Source organism: Papio anubis, chromosome 5, assembly GCF_008728515.1.
Source record: "Papio anubis isolate 15944 chromosome 5, Panubis1.0, whole genome shotgun sequence".
NCBI classification, from domain to species: Eukaryota; Metazoa; Chordata; class Mammalia; order Primates; family Cercopithecidae; genus Papio; species Papio anubis.
This window is the reverse complement of record NC_044980.1, coordinates 43732567-43747708: the sequence shown is the minus strand read 5'-3', so window position 1 is coordinate 43747708 and position 15142 is coordinate 43732567.

The window sequence follows — 15142 nt, the reverse complement described above, 5'->3', positions numbered from 1 at the left end:
TATCTTGAAGGACTGCTGTATTCAATACTGTTTATGATATACAAGCATATTTATGAAACAGCCCATTTCTCTCAGTTTGTACTAGCTAAACAAGTATTCAGAGCAATACTTAAGCTTTCACATAAACACACTCTTACTGATCACAACAGACTCCCTGCTATGAATATTTGTGCATCAAACACATTGATATTATTCCAAAGGAAACTGTTCCAGGAAGGTCATACATTCCCAGTCTATTTCAAATGAACAACTTGATCATGTTTGTTCCTACCACTTGATGTATTTTATCTTAAGAAGTAATTTACTTTATCCATGATAATTTAACATTTTTTTTTCGATGTTCTGTTCTTTGTTACAACTCTTACCCAGATTCATGGCTTTCAATACTGCTTATGTATTTTGAAGACTGACTTAGCCTAAAAATTCATATAAAGAATGCCCTTGGGAACACATGCTTTTATTAGTGTGTATTCTCTTCAGGTTTATAATTTCACTCTTATAAGATAAATGAAGACAATTACAAAGGAAGAATAACATTTTTTAACTCCTATTCTTAAACAAAGGCTGCATATATGAAAAAAACATGTATTTTGAATGGGCTTTTGAGAATGCCAATTTTTGGGGGGTGGGTGGGGACAGAGTCTCGTTGTTGTAGGCCCGGACTGGAGTGCAATGGCACGATCTCGGCTCACTGCAACCTCCACCTGCTGGGTTTCAGTAATTCTCCTGCCTCAGCCTCCCAAGTAGCTGAGATTACAGGTGCCTGCCACCACACCCAGCTAATTTTTGTATTTTTTTAGTAGAGACAAGGTTTTACCATGTCGGTCAGGCTGGTATCGAACTCCTGTCCACAGATGATCCACCTATTTCGGCCTCCCAAAGTGCTGGGATTACAGGCATGAGTCACTGCACCTGGCGGACAATACTATTTTCATTAATATAGATTTTTCCTTTGGAAATTTGACTCATTATTCACAGAGTGTAATTCTGAAAAGAAACACTTTTAGTAAGGTACATATATATATAATCTAACATTAATAGCTTATTTTTCTTCTTTAGGTCTTTTTAAAGATATGCCTTACATTAATGAGAGCCTGCTAAAAGAAAATTTAGAGACATTTTATAATTATATTCTGTATTTCATGTTTTTAACTAAATTGAGTTCTAGTAACTGTAGTATTTAATGTATTTTTTTTCCTGTGGATAACGTTCTTTAAAAAGTAGGTTTCTAAAGAAAACTTTAAAAATGTGCTGGTAAATATAACGAATTACTTCCTAAAGACAAAAAGATTTGGTTGCCACTATACAAAACGCTGAAGTAAGTATAATAAAATTTGTCATGAACATCTATATTCAAGACCTTATTCTTTTGAAGGTGGCAAGGACAGGACCCTGTCTATCCCAGCAAACATTGACAATGTACCAGTCTCAACCTGGTGAAGATACCCTAAAAAAATTAGGATTGGAGATGCCAACTACACATTTCATCAATGAGGAAACTAAGTCACAGAAAGGACACAGTACTTGCTAGTATTTCCATAAACAGGGCCAAGTTAGAAAAATGGTATATGTCAATTTTGGCTTTTATTGCAATTGCTTTTGGTGTTTTAGTCATGAAATCTTTGCCCACGCCTATGTCCTGAAAGGTATTGCCTTGGTTTTCTTCTAGGGTTTTTATGGTTTTGGGTTTTACACTTAAATCTTTAATCCATCTTGAGTTAATTTTTGTATAAGGTGTAAAAATGGGGTCCAGTTTCTATTTTCTGCATATGGCTAGCTGATTTTATCAACATCATTTATTAAATAGGGAATCCTTTCCCCACTGCTTGTTTTTGCCAGGTGTGTTGAAGGTCAGATGGCTGTAGATATGTGGTGTTATTTCTGAGGTCTCTGTTCTGTTCCATTGGTCTATATATTTGTTTGGGTACCAGTATGGGTACCATTGGGTACCATGCTGTTTTGGTTGCTGTAACCTTGTAATACAGTTTGAAGTCAGGTAGCCTGATGAAATGGGATCTAATTAAACTAAAGAGCTTCTGCACATCTAAAGAAACTATCATCAGAGTGAACAGGCAATGTACAGAATGGGAAAAATTTTTTGCAATCTACCTATCTGACAAAGTGCTAATATCCAGAACCTACAAGGAACTTAAACAAATGTACAATAAAAAACAAACAGCCCCATCAAAAAGTCTGTGAAGGATGTGAACAGACCCTTCTCAAAAGAAGACATTTATGTGGCCAACAAACATATGAAAAAAAAGTCATTATCACTGGTCATTAGAGAAATGCAAATCAAAACCACAGTGTGATACCATCTCATGCCAGTCAGAATGGTGATTATTAAAACATCAGGAAACAACAGATACTCGTGAGGCTGTGGAGAAACAGGAATGCTTTTACACTGTTGGTGGGAGTGTAAATTAGCTCAACAATTGTGGAAAACAGTGTGGCGATTCCTCAAGGATCTAGAACCAGAAATACCGTTTGACCTAGCAATCCCATTACTTGGTATGTACCCAAAGGATTATAAATCATTCTACTATAAAGACACATGCATGCATATGTTTACTGCAGCACTATTTACAATAGCAAAGACTTGGAACCAACCCAAATGCCCATGAATGACAGATGGGATAAAGAAAATGTGGCCCGTATATACCATGGAATATTATGCAGCCATAAAAACGAATGAGACCATGTCCTTTGAGGGAACATGGATAAAGCTGGAAGTCATCATTCTCAGCAAACTAACACAGAAACAGAAAATTAAACACCCCATGTTTTCACTCATAAGTGGGAACTGAACAATGAGAACACATGGACACAGGGAGGGCAACATCACACACTGGGGCCTGTCGGGGTGTGGGGGGCAAGGGGAGGGAGAGCATTAGGAGAAATACCTAATGCATTTGGGGCTTAAAATCTAAATGATGGGTTGATAGCTGCCTCAAACCACCATGGCACATGTATACCTATGTAACAAACCTGCACATTCTGCACATGTATCCCCGAACTTAAAGAAAATTAAAAAAATAAATAAAATAAAAAGAAAGAAAAATGGTATATGCCTGCTGATTTTTAATTTGGGTCATGTTGCAACTTATAATAAAACCACTTTCATATAGGAAGTCAGTTTTTGAACAGACACAAAAATTATTCTTGACTTTCTGGGAGTCAAGCAGGCTAACTGTAGTATTTTTTTTTTTTTTTTTTTTTTTTAATGTAACATGTGACTGTGAAACTCTGTAAGGCTATGTTCCGGGCTGACTTCTTTAAGATTTTACTCGTATTTGGTCTCCTCCAGGAAGCTTTCCTGCTGCCCCTCAAACCAAGTCTGGGATTAGTACCCCTCCCACTCACTTCTGTAGTTCTGTCTTTTGCAGTCATGGTACTTTCCCTACACTGACTGCCATATTTCTAGCTTGTCTCCTCCAGTGAACTTTAATCTGCTGGACTACAGGAATCACACTCATCTTTACGTCCCCAAATGGTATTATTGCCTAGAATAAAATAGGTGCCCTGTCTGTAATTGTTTTCCAAATGAATGAGTGAATGACTATTCACTGTTCGAAGATGCTATTACTATTGCATACCTAAGACAGAGTAAGGATCTCTCTTAGCCTGCTGCTCTCCCATCCTCCAAATATGGAAATAAAAAAGAATCTTGAATTCCTTCAACAGAAATTCTAGGCATCTAAGGAAACTTCAGAAGTAAATGAGCTAATAAAAGCTTACAATAATAGTCAAGGAAGTAAGAACCACAAGATGCTTTGTTTCCTATAGAAACTAAAGATAACATCTTAATATGTGTCTCAGAGTTGTTTTCCAAAAGCCCAAGCTTCCACCAAATGGAAAATGCTATCTGCGGGCTTGTAGACCTCAGATAAAGGAGAACTGAGGAATGAACTCTGACTGCCATTTTTTGTTCTAAATTTCTTCCTGAAGGCCTAGAGACAGTCATACCCACAGCCCAGGCATTATCATTCCTTTCTGCTAAACCCAAGCTTTTAGACAAAGCCTTTCCTCTGTAACCAATCACAAATCAAAGTTTGAATCCACTTATAACTCATAAGCCCCCATTTCAGGATATTTCACTTTTTTGAGGCAAACCAAAGTACAGCCTCCATGTATTCATTTATGATTTTGCGTGTAGCTTGTGTTATCCTGAAACTTAGCCTTTCCTTTAAAAACTATTGCCTGTGAACTTCTAGGGAGGTCAGATCTTAAGCATGAACTGCTTGATACTCCTTGCTTGACACTCTGCAAATAAATACCCTCTTTTCTCTTGCTGCAAACCTCTGTGTGGTTGTACCGGACAAGTAGACCCAAGTTCGGTTAGGTAATTTACTCAGATGACCTGCTCATAGCTTCCTCTCAGCTAATCAAGATTTTAGCTGATGTGTGTTATCATGTTTTATTTTCAAGGGTATTTTGATTTTCATTGGGAACACATCCTAGTTTAAAGCAATTCTGATAATGGACTTTCAGGAACTGTAATAGACAACAGGGAGGTGTCTTTTTTTTTTTTTTTCCATTAAAAAAACAGGGCTGCTCTCTGTAGTATATCATGGAGGCAACCCACTTTACCAATTCTTTTTTTTTTTTTTTTTTTTTTGAGACAGAGTCTTGCGCTGTCACCCAATCTGGAGTGCAAGTGGCATGATCTCGGCTCACCGCCACCGCCACCTCCCAGGTTCAAGCAAATCTCCTGCCTCACCCTCCCAAGTAGCTGGGATTGCAGATGTGCGCCACCATACCCGGCTAATTTTTATATTTCTAATAGAGATGTGATTTCACCATATTGGCTAGACTGGTCTTGAACTCCTGATCTAGTGATCAGCCCACCTCAGCCTCCCAAAGTGCTTTGATTACAGGCGTGAGCCACCATGCCCAGCCCACTTTATCACTTCAAAAGCTAGCTTAACCTGATGTTATGTACATCTCTATGTATAGATACATATATTTGCAGAGAGACCCTGTGGGTCCGATAGATGTTGCAGTTGAACCTGACTAGATTATGTTCCTTTGACTTGCTTGGCAATGCCATTCATGTAAGACAGTGAAAGAGAAGGAAAACATGTCCTGTCTTGTCAGCAATAGTAGTGCTGCATGGGCAATCTCCATGGGCTGCTGAGATATCTCCTCTTCACTGTTTTGCTTCTCACCTGGTAACAATTCCAAATGTGTGAGATTTGGAAAAGATATAAATCATTAGTCTCCAATTAGAACAATTCCAAATGAAGCAATGCGTTTGGCATTTTCAGAAATACTTTATTGGAATGATCAAGGAGTTGAAAGGCTAGAGTTATATACAATGATCATTTGCCTTAAACGGGAGAAAGTCATGACAAAAGTTGCTTTTTATTAGTAATTAGAGTTCTATAGCTGCAACATGTCCTAATTATGACATTCAGACCATTAGCAAATGAATAACATTATTCAGATTTTGCTATGGAAAATTACTCCAGGCTATGTGGAATCTTATGGAGTGATTGAGTATAACACTATTTGTGGTCTGTATCTCACGAACTCACCCAACATGGTTTCACACACACACACTCCATCTGTACCCATTTATTAAGGGCACTTTAGTGCTCAACACAGAACTTGAGAAGTGACAACTCCATGGGCTTGGAGATGAAACAAACATAGACTAAATATATGTATCTTATTAAATTATGCACAACATGGAAAACATTATGCTTGGTGAGACACAGTGAAACTTAAGTATCTAATGAGCAATAAACATTTATGAATGGCTACAGTCCTTTGAATCATTATTCCAGAAACACAGGCAATGAAATCAGAAAGACTTAGAATCAGAAATTAGAAAATATCCAGAGGTTATTTTAAAGTAATTTGTCCTGGCATTTTTTAAATCAAATGGATTCATGTATCATTCACATTTACAGAGCCAGGCAATATTCCAGATATTGAGGATAAGGCAATATTCCAGACATTAAGGATAGAAGAAACCCTGCATTGGTCTGGGTGATTCTGAAATGTAAAAGCAAAATTTCTACCCAGAGGACAATGAGGATTGATCATGGGTACAGTTACCTGGACCTCTTTGCACTTTTCAAGGGTGAGAAAGAAGTAACATTGACTTGTTCCCATAAACACAGCTGAGTATTAATGACCAAAAGAATTTTCCTGGTCTGTTTTCTGTTGTTAATCCAACTCAGCTTGCATGGGATGACAATCTAGTGTCACCCGACCCCAGTGGCCACTCAATCACTTTGCTCACAGGACAACAGTACTTGAAAGTTTAAGAGCCCTTTCGTTTCAGGAAATTCTGCCAATTACTCAATCTAAGGTTTCATTTGTTTAATGACTTCCTCATTTGATCATCTAATGTGCTTTCTCATTCCTTTATCTTTTTGCCTCTTTATTTTGTTTAGTTATTCTTTGGTCTAGCTATGGTTAATTTAATCTTTCCTCCAAAGTCAATGCCTCTAACCCCTGAAGGCACAAGGCCAAAGGCCAAGTGACTTTAGCGCAAATGTGTGAAAACTTTCAAAGTATGGTGAAGTGAATGTCATTACCAGGGGCGTATAAGTGGGGAGGGAAATGTCTACCCTGTGGGTCATAGTAAATTGTCAACTTTGAGGTTCAATAACACAAAATCAAGTCCTTTTGTTGAAGTAGTAGAGCTTTTAAAGGTCTTCCCTTTCTTGTTTATTTAGGCATGTTATCCCATTAATTGGGAGAGAGGAATTGAGGAGTTCACAGGAATTCATACAATAAGCACAAAGGGGAGTTACCAACCCTGGGTGATCTGTGGCCAGCTGGGACTCTCAGAGGGGACGTGTTTTGTGGAACATCCTTAAACACACTTCTGTAAAATGCTAAATAGTGTTTGTGCATAATATAATAATACTTGAAAGGATTTACTAAGCAGATATTTCCTCATTTGTAGTGTGACAAACATATAAAACAACGGAGAAAATCTTAGAGGCTTTAAACATATAAATTTGTGTCCATTGTTTCTATGTCAAATCTGTGATTTTCTTAAAATCAATACCAGATGCATAAGAGTACTTAATAAATTTTAGCTAAATGGGATAATTCTTACTTATATTCATCACACTTTTCTTCTTTCAAGTATTTGTGGTATTATGTTACATAAATTCTAAGCTTATTTTGCCAGTCTTTCCTTCAAGTTTTAATTCTAAGCTTCCTTTTCATTTATTTCCAACATAAATGAAGGTTCAGGTTTTGTTGCAGGAATTTACACTAATTCTTTTTGTCACTTATTCAGTTTTGGTTTTGTTCTGCTTTGAATTTTTTTTCACTCTTCCTTGTCAGTGCTTGTTGCTTATGCAAGAGAGCTTACCTTAATTTTTATTTTAAATAGCTTAAAATTTTCTCCAAAATTATTTGGGTCTTATTTTAAGATTTATATTTTATTATATAATTGCTTATAGAAATTAGAGGTTGAACAATGTGTGTTATTAGAACACTCGCCATTTTCTTTCTTTTTTGGGGGGACCGAATTTCACTCTTGTTGCCTAGGCTGGAGTGCAATGGCACAATCTCAGCTCACTGCAACGTCCGCCTCCTGTGTTCAAGCAATTCTCCTGGTTCAGCCTGCCGAGTAGCTGGGATTACAGGTATGCACCACCACGCCCAGACAATTTTTTGTATTTTTAGTAGAAATGGGGTTTCATTATGTTCGTCAGGCTAGTCTTGAACTCCTGACCTCAGGTGATCCACCCGCTCAGCCTCCCAAAGTGCTGGGATTATAGGTGTGAGTCAACACACCTGGCCTCATTTGCCATTTTCTATACAATGAATGACACAACTATTTTGAAGTAGTGCCATTCATTGCTTAAAGTCAATCTTCCGTTAGTTGGGAAATAATTCTCATATATGATGGCAGATGCTGTGTAAAATCTTACACATAGTAATACGTTAAGTTAATGAAAGTTATGTTCTGTTATCTGATATGCTTTAAGATCTTGGGAAATAATTTCCCTCAAGGATTAATCCTTTCATACCAGGAAGAACATTTCACTTGGGTCAAGTTGTCAGGAAAACAAGGCAGATCTCTCTTTCCTCTTGTGGGTCAGTTTATCTATCTTTTAGGCTAATAATCAGCTTCAGAGTATTTAGAGCAACGTGTTGGTCTTTTAATATAGCCAAATTAACAACCACCAGCAAGCACAAGAACATTTTTCTAACTTAATTATATTAGGTTAATCTACTTTAGATATTTGAGGATTATTCATGAGAAACCTCATGTATGATGCTTCTAAATGCAGACCGAAGCAAATTGTTTTTAGTGAATATCTCAAGCATCACAGATTGTATCAGGTTATTATTCATCTGATGTTTTCAGGTGTCTTAACAATTGATCTGGAACATCACATGCTCCATATGGTGGTAGCAGCCATCAAAATACCCCAAATTACTATACCTGCATGCCAGGCCCAGTCTGGAGGTAACATATAAACATGATGATCATTAGAAAATATGGGCCAGATGTTCGTTTCCTAAGAATCTATGGAAATGATTACTTTTGTTTTGGTGTGTAGTCAGTCTTGACATGAAAAAGACAAACTTAATTTGGCATAGAAGAAAGTACAAAATTTTGAATGATCCTACTGTACCTCTGGGAGGAAAAATAAGTTGAGATTTTTTTGTTTGTTTTTTTCTTTAGATATTGATGCCAAAGAAGTTGTCCAAATATAGTAATCTTCCCATCTATTCCTAATTGCGGCTTCCTTTATGTATCACCTAATCTACTTTATTAGAATGGCCTAATTTAAAAGAGTTAGATTTTAAACTAGTGTGTTTAATCTAACCTTCTTTCTTTCAGTTATTCTAACTTTAATTAGTAGATGGTGATCTACTAACCTTGCTAAGGGAGACAGGCCCATTGAGACTCGTTACTTAAATAGTTTTTCATTTTTCAAAATTATTGTTTTGTACACATGTCTACACTGTCACATCAACTGGCTTTAAGACAAAACTTCATTTATAACTCGGTAGAACATGTCATTTGTTGTATTGTGGTCTATTTTGTTTTCTCTTGATAAACATGAAGTCCAGAGCTGATTGACAATGTTTTTTTTTCTTCCAGTTTCTGGACATTGATGACTTTGAAGTATCTTTCATCAAAGTAGAAAGAGAAACATAGTACTATCTATTAAAATGTGGCTACAAAAGTAAAAGAATACAGTTGCTTCTTCTACAGAGGGAAAGATATTCAAACCTGTTATAGTGAGGTACTTCGTTGAGTCATGAGAGTTACTACCACAGGTCATTACTTAGGGGACATTACATTAGTTAAAACCTTACTTCAAGGGCCTGCATGCTTTTTAATGTTTTCTAATTCCCTGTGTGAATTTAATCCTAGCATATTTGAAGTAAATGTTTTCAGTGAAGCTGGATATGAATTATCTGTAGAAAACACACTGACAAAAGTTTCGGGACTCTATTAGAGAGTTTATACTTTCAAAGACATTCCATTGATACACTCATCACAACCTACACAACTGTACTGTCTGTCATAGTCCTACACTTATTACCTTTCTAGAGTCCATGCACATAAAGGCGTATCTGAAGATCACTAAATAGGATTAACTAGGCACTGTAATTCCAATGCCTCACCTGAAAGCAATTTGAAGTAAGCTGAACGTTATCTATGAACTGTGTAAGTCACAGAGCCATGATCATTGGCGGATATCAAAATTGTTATAACATCGCTTTAATGTAATATCAACTCTAGAATCCTGTAGCTAATGAACAAAAATGTTTTATTTTTAAGTATTGTTATTTTGGGATTATATAAAAATTCTCCAGTGACAGTCTAGTAATTGCCTTTCACATTCTAATAATACAATATTTAAAAGATTTCTAAGACCAAGCACTATTTTATTCAAAGATGCTTTATAACTACTACTCATTTTTAGTCTAATTGATCAGACATTTATTAATGCCTGCTCTGCACTAAGGATGATGCCAAGTTTTCCCTGGAGTTGTTCTATTTATGTACATCAGAGACTTAAGCTGTTACTCAATTGTAGCCAAAAAAATTAGCTACAAGCCCTAAGGCCACATAAAGTAGTCACAGGTGTTAACAAACTAAACATTAGCACTGACACAAACTCTTTTTAATTTGTTTTTCAATCATTATTAGGTTAATGGTTGTCTACATATTTGGATTTCTTTTATAAATTCATTTTCTGAATTTAAGGCCTTTTTCTGTAGTCTCTGAATAGTCCTACTCCTTCTTCCTTTAACTTCTATCTCAAATTCTTATGTCCCCCCAAAATGCCACTTAACTTTTTGGGCTTACATTTATCTCTTCCTGTCTGTAGTATGTTTTTGCACTTAGTTACTTACTATGATTTAATATGTTTTTCCTAATAACTTCATGTGCCTAACTCCTGATATCAGATTCTCACATACCCCACAGGAATGTTTCTTTTGTATCTTCCTCCTTTTCTTTTTGTAGCATCTAGTACACTATAGAGCATATGATATTGTACACAACTACTGATTAAATTGAATTTTTTTTTTTTTTTTTTTTTTTTTTTGAGACAGTTTGTTGCTCTGTCACCTAGCACCCAGGCTGGGGTACAGTGGTGCAATCACAGCTCACTGCAGTCCTGAACACCTGGGCTGAAGTGATTTTTCCATCTCAGCCTCCCGAGTAGCTGGGACCACAGGCGTGTGCTACCTTGGCTGGCTACTTTTTATTTTTTAATTTTTTTAGAGATAGAGTCTCACCTTATTGCCCAAGCTGTTCTAGAACTCCTGGGCTTAAGCGATGCTTCTGGTTTGGGCTCCTACAGTGCTGGGATTACAGGTGTTAGCCACCACACTCAGCAAAGACAAAATTTTTATGGAAATGTTAATGGATTCTCATAAATCAATGAATTTCTATACATATATAAACATATATACATGTATACATACATGCATGTACATATATGTAAGATTATCTGCATGAGATAAATTCACAATAAAAGAATGTGAAAAATTATATAACTGTTAGTAGATAACACTAATTTAACAAAAAAGAAAAGAACATTTCACATCATGAAACTTTAGAATTAAAATAAGCTACAGTCTTACTCATCTCATGTCAGGTCTTTCACTCCAAGTGCCCTAACTTTTTTTTCTATCAGGCTGAAGTGTTGCAACAAAACAAGTTTCAATTATTTTTAAACAATTTTCTTTATGCACATGTGCATTTTGAGTTCCTAAAGATGAATACACACACACATACACACACACTCTCTCTCTCTCTCTCTCTCCCCTCTCTCCCTCTCTAACACACACACAGTGTGGGAATTTGGAAATGCTTTTAACTTTTAAAATATTCTGACATCATTAAATTACCTATGAAACAAAGAGTCAATGATACCATGAAAGGAACAATGGTTCATTTATCAGACAGGTTATTTTGAAATAATTCAGTCTGGAAAGAAACTTGCTTCAAAATGACTACTTTAATTTAGTAATTTACTTCTCTCCATAAGGTTTGTGTATTTACATATCTCTTTCTCTCTTTCTCTATCACTGTCTTACCAGATTGGTCCTTGGCTTATTATGCTACTGTGGTAGCTTGAGCAATTTGATGTGGTCTGCCTGCCTTCCTTCCTTCCTTCCTTCCTTCCTTCCTTCCTTCCTTCCTTCCTTCCTTCCTTTCTTTCTTTCTTTCTTTCTTTCTTTCTTTCTTTCTTTCTTTCTTTCTTTCTTTCTTTCTTTCTTTCTTTCTTTCTCTCTCTCTCTCTCTCTCTCTCTTTCTTTCTTTCTTTCTTTTTTTCAGTTTGATTAACTTTGCCTTCAACTCATTTTTTTTGGTATAATGTAGAGGAAAAAATCCTGTAAGAGGATTTAAAACATTGGGCTGTGAAACTACTCCCTATTATATTCTCTAGAGTGCCCAGTATATCATCTCAGGCACTGAGAAATACTACAGTGCGGTGAGTCCCAGCATCTCCAAAACGTGCCACATGGGGTGTAAGAAAAGAGATGTCTGTACATGATAATGCAGCTGAAAAGGCCTTCCTTATTTCAGCATTATATGAGATCCCAGGGTGCCAGAACATAAGGAATGGCAGATAACTGCTAGACTACTAGGGTCATGGAAACTACAATAAGCAGCAAGACCAGCAGAGATTAGAATGGTAGGACCTATGAGGACATTTAATGGTGGCTATATTGATCATAGGATCCCTGATAGAAATGAATAAATTCTAGATGTAGTAAGTGGAGGGCTTAGTCAAGAAACCAAAACTTATATTTCCTCACTCAATTTCTAGACCTAGGTCAGTTCAAATATCTAGTGGTCTTTGAACTGAGAGAAGAATACATAATCTGAGTTTGGACTCTAACAGTATCACCAGTCTGTACTGTGGCCCTCCCTCTTAATGCTTTCCCTAAGAGAACTGTGTCTATTTATCAGAATAGTTATGTATTTGGGAAAGGCAATGATTTCTAACTTTCAGAGATTTTTAGACACTGGGTCCAAGCTGGATCCTGGAAAGACATATCACTGTATCTGCCATAAAGGGACTTAGGGGAGTCAGGAGATAAATGAAAATCTCACCCATGTTCATCTTATATTAGGTTCAGCAAAACCCCCAACCTAACCTAGTTCTTATTCTCCACTTTTCAAATGGTGTTAATGTTGTAAGCAACTGGCAGACTTTCCAACTTTACTCATACAATAAGAATTATTATAATAGAAAATGCTAATGAGAAACCCTGGAACCTCCCCTATTCCATACCAAAACAGTAAAACAAAAGCAATACAGAAGCTCAGAAAAAATAGTAGAAATTGAACCTGCTATTGAAGACCTAAAAGTTTAGGCATTGGTGACTGCCACTGTGTCCACATTAAACTCATCTACTTGTCTGGTACGGAAAATAACAGTTGAATTATCCTTTAGTTTTAGTAATAAGTAATTCCAACTGTGGCTGCAGTTCCAGATGTGATTCCTATCCTGGGTCATATCAACATAATTCTAGCAACATGTATAATCTGGAAATTTTATATCTATATCTATATTTACACACACAAACTCATATAGTTTTTATCTGGCATAGAAAGAATACCTTCAATATCTTGCCAAAGAGATATGCTGTCTCCGATTACACACACTACAATTTAGTTTGCAGAGGACTTGATCTTTTCACTATCTCTCAAAATATCATGTTGGCCCACTATCTGCACAAAATGATACTGATAGTACCAGGAAAGTATAAACTTGTTGGCATTTGCCAGAAGACAGTAGATAAATGCAGGAAAATACAGAATTCTGTCACTTTGGTTAAGTGTGCTTGGTGAAGACCCAGGGATTTTCAAGATGATCAAGATACTCTCTGCAAAATGGCAGAGCAATAGCTGAACTTTGCATTTCCCAGCACTAGGTAGGGATATAGTATTTGATGAGTGAGTTTGGATTTAGGGGCAACAAACAAATCTCTTTTCTGTGTGACCCAAAAGGCTAGCCACTTTGAGTAAGGCCCAAAGGAAGGAAACTCTGCCATGTGGCCCTCCAGTGGAGTCAGTGGTTCATGAAATGTTTGCGGGATGCACATGGAGCCAGAAGCAAGCTCTAATAAGGGAATTGCAGTAGAGACTCCCTCGGGAAGACACATTCTAGCCTCTGCCAAAGACACCACAGATTTGAATCTGAAGTTAATGACACCCAAAGATAAGAGCAGATATGATGATGGCAATTCTGTCCCATCTCCACAGGCAATGGTAATCACGCAGCATTATTCAGGGTCAAGTATGTGATGTCACTGTTTTGGGTAAAGCTGACTCCTAGTCACACTGGCAGCAACAGCAGAGGAGTTTTCCCTTTGATTAATTATACAGCATTATTTGGGGATTTTTTTTCTGGCTGTGTGTCCTCTCTTTGCTCACCCTGGAGAGTCTATGAACCATCCAATGTTTTGATCACAAGTCATTTTCTACTTAATGTGTCCAGTGCTAGTTTCTTTTGCTTGGAACTGAGAATAACAACAGATTGCATGCTATATTATTAAAGTACTTCATATTGAGTATATGCTGGAAGAAAGAGGAGGCTTACAGAACTCTAGTATGTATTTTTCATGGAAAAGAACTCTGAAAAAACTGGTACTGTTGAAAAGATTTATCGGCTGACAGATTTGAAACTGTGTGTGACTCTAAACTAAGAATTTCTCACAAGATTATGAACAGTTACTTTTATAAGGTGAAATCAACAGTGATAGACTGCTAATCCCCTTAAATAAAATCTAAGCCCTTCCTTACACACATAAAACAGAGGTTTGGATTTTATTTTTTATGTTTTTAAATCATGTGCCTTTCCTACTTAGAAACACACAGTGACTCTCTACTGAAATATCTGCATGACTTTAACATGTCATTGTTCTTTGTTTAGTTTCATGATGTTTTATGCACATATTTTTAAAAAGTACTCAATAAAAATAATATTGTCTTCAGAATTTCCCAACACATTTTAATGTTTAAAAGCAGAACTAGAGGCCGGAGGCAGTGGCTCATGCCTGTAATCCCAACACTTCGGGAGGCCGAGGTGGGTGGATCATGAAGTCAGGCATTTGAGACCAGCTTGACTAACCTAGTGAAACCCCGTCTCTACTAAAAATATGAATATATAAATATAAATAAAAATAAATAAATATATAAAAGCAGAACTAGAAAAAGCTGGGCTTCCTTCAACTGGTCCTTCCTTCCTTACACCCAATCCAGATCTTAGCCAATCAAATACATTTAACATCACTTACAGATACACATGTTTCCCACACACCTTCTTACATGCCATTGCACCCGTATAAGATTTATTTCTTTTCCACTTTTAAAAATTCTTCATTGATTTCAAAACCCGAATTAAAAAAATATTTTTCTAGATGAGTACTACTTTAGAGACACTTCTCTTTTGGACCACTGATATCGTGGGGTCAACTGGGGTATAAAGAAATAGAGCATTGAATTAAGAATCAGATGTTCTTAATTTTATTCACTATTAACTCGTTCATCCAACCAACATTTTTTTTGAGGGCATTCTAAATACTGCCACTTTTGCAAGTGTGGGAGATATAAAGATGAGTATCTGACCTCAAGGTATTGATCCGATAGGGCAATGAATCCTACTTTTACCAGGTATTAAGC